General features: G+C 43.5%; 1 long non-coding RNA gene across 1 annotated transcript; it reads left to right on the forward strand.

Annotated features, from left to right (window-relative positions):
- Nucleotides 1-291: 291 nt before the first annotated feature.
- LOC123162280 (uncharacterized) lies at nucleotides 292-3,756 on the forward strand. The gene is made up of 4 exons (XR_006481168.1): nucleotides 292-1,115; nucleotides 1,197-1,721; nucleotides 3,184-3,274; nucleotides 3,485-3,756. It is a non-coding gene; the product is annotated as an uncharacterized lncRNA (long non-coding RNA).
- The last annotated feature ends 1,125 nt before the right edge of the window (nucleotides 3,757-4,881 follow it).

Here is a 4,881-nt window from a genome sequence, read left to right on the forward strand (position 1 = left end):
AGAATTAGGCCACCATATAAATCAATCATGAGGGCATCTTATGGATCTAGAACTAAGGATGACAAAACTTAGATCCTACGCGTTAGGCCTAGCTAGGGGCGTAAAACGATAGCGCTCGTTGGGAGGCAACCCAACTTGTATCTTTTTGCCTTTTGGTTTAATTGCTGTTTTCAATAAAATACACAAGTCCCGAGCGCTCTCCTCTTCCTTTCCCCTCGCTCGCTTCCTCCTCCCTCACCTGCAGAACCCTAGCCGCCTCCTCTCATCTCCCCTAGCCGCCTCCTCTCCTCTCCTCAGCCGCAAAGGAGCGTTGCGCGAGCTGCCCCGTGCTCGACGTGCACGTCCTCGGCCCCCGTGCCCCTCCGCTCTCTCCTCCCCCTCTGTAGCGTTTCGGCGAGGACAAGTCCCGAGCGCTCTCCTCTTCCTTTCCCCTCGCTCGCTTCCTCCTCCCTCACCTGCAGAACCCTAGCCGCCTCCTCTCATCTCCCCTAGCCGCCTCCTCTCCTCTCCCCAGCCGCAAGGGAGCGTTGCGCGAGCTGCCCCGTGCTCGACGTGCACGTCCTCGGCCCCCGTGCCCCTCCGCTCTCTCCTCCCCCTCTGTAGCGTTTCGGCGAGGACAAGTCCCGAGCGCTCTCCTCTTCCTTTCCCCTCGCTCGCTTCCTCCTCCCTCACCTGCAGAACCCTAGCCGCCTCCTCTCATCTCCCCTAGCCGCCTCCTCTCCTCTCCCCAGCCGCAAGGGAGCGTTGCGCGAGCTGCCCCGTGCTCGACGTGCACGTCCTCGGCCCCCGTGCCCCTCCGCTCTCTCCTCCCCCTCCCTGTCTCCAACGGAGCCGAGTCTCTCCGGCGGCGGCGGCGCTCGATTTGATCTGCAGGAGAGAGAGAGAGAGAGAGAGAGAGAGAGAGAGAGAGAGAACATGAGAAGGGGAGAGATAAGGAAGTAGAGGAGGGACGCCACCATGGGAGAGCAGGGGCAACATGGTCTTCGTGGTGGGCATGGAGGAGCATAGGAGGATGCTGGTGCGGGGTGGGGTCAGAGTAGCAGGAGTTCCAGGTGAAGCTCGCGTCATGGTGGAGTGGAGGAGCTCGTCGTACATCGCCACCATCCCCAATCTAGGTTGCTCCCCTCCTCCTTCCCCAGGTATTATCTCAGTTCTTTGATTCTGTAATTTTGATTTCTCAATTTGTGTTTTTTCAGATCTGAGATATAAAAAGAAAAGAAATAATCTCGTGGAATTTTAGATCTGCAATAGAAACGAAGAGAAATAATCTTGTGGAAGAGCCTGACTAAAAAGAAAGGGGTGAATCATCTGTTTCTCCCATCCATGTTTGTTTTTGCAAATTTTGTTAAGATGCAGGTTGGCTATTCTTCCTTGTTGTCAGAATCTGAAGTATTTGACCATCTGTAGCCACTTCTATCATGTGTCGTATCCTTACTCTATTTCAAGTTAGTTGTTGATTCAAACATGTCAATGAAAGACAATAATGTTAAATTGGTTCCCCAAAGGCCAAGGTGGTGATGATCACTTTGTGCTTCTTTTCCTTTCGTTAAAAAATGATTCCTCTGGTTGATGTTGACGTAGGTTTTTATGGTCATGTCAACTGGTACTCCAACTGGCACTGAGATGAGGTAATGGTGTGGGAATTGGGGCTGCAAGGACGTGAAAATGGCCTAGAAGAGAGTTAGCAATGGCATGCGTCCTCAAGTAATTTCTTGCCAATGGTATGCTGCAGATATGATCTATCCTGTTAAATTTTGTTTTATGTAACTGTGATGGGCTGTGTATCTTGCTTTTCTTTGTTACTGTAGTGCACATCTTTAGGCATTACCTTGTGATCACTAACATGTGATTTGTTTATCTTCTAATCTGTTAATAGGGAAATAAATTTTCATTTATGTATTTTTTCTAATAAGAAAAATAATTGATCAGGCCAGAGGTTTGGAAACCATGTACTGAAGTACTGGATAAAAATAAAAAACAATATTCTGCACATTTCCTGAACAAGCCATTTGGGGATACTTATTTTGGCTATATAGGTCACTGTATCGTCTGACCCCAACCCTTTATCACTAGCAAAAGAAGATGAGTAAGTTTCAGTATAGTCCAAGTAGGCCACCCCACTGTTATTGGTTTTTATGGTCTTTGGCATGTAAACACTTAGATTGTATCTGGCATGGTTTACAAGTTAAAATCGTGTCCTGATGCTCTCTTAGTGTTCTGAAGTGACACATGATAATATGCTCCTGTCTTGGTATATATGGAAACAAGATACCGGCAGCTTTTACGTTTCCAGAATGTTTATTACTCCCTTTGTAAAGAAATATAAGAGTGTTTAGATCGCTACTTTAGTGATCTAAACGCTCTTATATTTCTTTACGGAACTGCCACACCCTCACACAGGTTCTTGGTACTCTCTGTAACCTGCAGATGATGGGTGGCGAATCCGGCAACCCCAGATCCATTCCCCTGCATAACTTTCGTTTTTTCATTTGATTTGGTACAAGGCCTACTCAGAATGGGTTCCCTGATCTCAAAATTGTCAGTTTTCTTGCCTTTAGTTTATAGGTACCTTAACAAATACATGTATTTACCATATTGGCAGTCAGCACCATACGGCATTCATTCTTCAAGATCTCATATTTGAGGTTAGCAATTCGAAGTAATGTGAGAGCTTGCATGTTTATAGTTCTAACTAGCTTTTAGTTTAGCGTAGGATAAATCTTTCATGAATAGTTGGCTTTTTTTTGCTGGCTGTGCATGACACTGTAATTTTTTCATAATTTTCTTCAAAAATTAACTATTTTCTTATCTCTGACAATTAACTGGTTGTTGCTCCTAGCCGTTGGCAAGTCTGTCGTCCCTGACCACCCTGTCAGTCATCTATACAACTGTGGTTCATGCCTGCGTGCTATCCGCTCCTAAATTCTCACACCATGTCAAGTATTTAGAAGTGATGATCATTGTGGTCTTTAGTTGTCATGGCTGTAATCCTAGCGCATGGGCTTTTGCGGGCTGGTCCAACCGGAGTTTGTTGATGGTAGGGGCTGCGCTCCGGCGACCGTATGGCTGTAGAAGGGATGCAAATGGAAATAATTTTGAGATGCATAAACTTCCGTCTTTGAATCAGAAACAGAAAATTGTTAGTTTTCTCGTTTCTTAGTTATGCTACCCTGCTGCATGTAGGTTTTACAGTGAAAAGCTGAAGAAGTTGTGACGACAATGAAAGGACTGAAAGATTTGCTCAAAGCAAAGACATCTAGCCGAGATACATGTGGTAAGAATCTTCAAAGATTGACTTCTTTTCACCTGCTATTGAGATGTGTACTTGCTCATAGGTCACAACTCAAGTTACTTCCTTACCTGCACATACAGTAGTGATAAAGTCGACATGATTTTTGTGAGAACATATTTTTTTTAATATGACAACATTCTACCTGCCCTCTATTCTCTTTCATGATATTTTTTCTTTTCATACATTTTGTAGGAACGAAGAGGAGGGATCTTATGTAGAATATGCGACTTCCTTGGTGCTGAAAGTGTGCTATTAAGTCTCAGTTGCTCCTGCAAAATAGGATCTTAATAAATAAAGGATATGCATCGCCAAGCAGTTTGTTGTGTATTTTTTCCCCTTCCAACCTTATTGATATGCCTGTTGCTCAAGGTGTTTTTACTTGTTTACATGATTAACAAGTGAATATAAATTTGAAACACAAGTTAATAAATTTAGCGCAGTCCTTGCTGAAATCCGTATTATTATATGTTGACTTTCCTTTGAATAATATAAGCTGGTCTTGTTGCCGCAAATGATTGGATACGCTTAATTATTTTTCATGCATACAAGTTGATTTGGTTATCCTGTAATACATTATTACATTTAGTTAAAAATTTATGTTTTGTAATTCAGATAGGAAACAATGGTATGTGATAATGCCCTTGCTTCTGACAGGGCCTCTTTTTTTAGTCATTCATATATGTGTGGGAGGGCTGGCTGTCCACCATTTGATGATAGTAGAATAGTTGTAATTATGACAAGATGAGGGGCAGTAATTTTTCTGTGTTTTCTTCCCGTTAATTCTGAAATACCTTTGACATGAAAATGTTTCCTGTTTTTTGTCTAACCCGTCGTAAGTTTGTCTCGTGGGTCCATCCATATGAGAACCTTCTCAGTGGGTGTCAAATGGTTGAGTCTCGGTATGTTCTTTTAAGTTCAATTGAAAAGTTCTTACGTGATATTTTAACTGAAACTTAACTATGTCATGGATGGTACTTCATTTGATATTTTAACTGAAACTTAACTATGACCAGACCTTCGTCTTGATTCTTAATGCCTTCTTCGTTTTAGTCTCCATCTACATGTGCAATTCATTATTTTCCTAGAGATGTCTATATAACTGTATCATACATTTTTCCTGCTATGTAAATAACACTTCCCTTGGCTTTGGCGGAGGTGGTGCAGGATTCGTCGCACGCCAAACAGAGCACCCGAGGAGAAGAGGAGAATGCTATGAAGAGAGGAAATGATATGTTTTTTGTTTTGTTTTAAGAGCAAGATAAGAGTTGATATGTAGTCCCCTGACTTCTATACTGATCCACAACACTTCAAGTATATACCAACATCGTATGCTACAAAAAAAGCAAAGCAATCTCTTTTAGTTCTTGTTTCAAATTCGTTTTCGCACCAATTGGCGCGACAGGTCATCTAGTATCTTCAAAGGTTGATGGGTAGATAGGCGGGGGGAGGGGATGTGAGAGGTTGGGAGGGATGCGCACACCCGTATCATCGGAAGCGAATTAGATGCAACGTATATCAAGAGATGGCGGGAGGTGCGCATTAGCTGCCATGAATGGGTACTGAGAACTGATGCTTCAGTTTCCACGCCG

Source organism: Triticum aestivum, chromosome 7B (genome assembly GCF_018294505.1).
Source record: "Triticum aestivum cultivar Chinese Spring chromosome 7B, IWGSC CS RefSeq v2.1, whole genome shotgun sequence".
Taxonomy (NCBI): Eukaryota; Viridiplantae; Streptophyta; class Magnoliopsida; order Poales; family Poaceae; genus Triticum; species Triticum aestivum.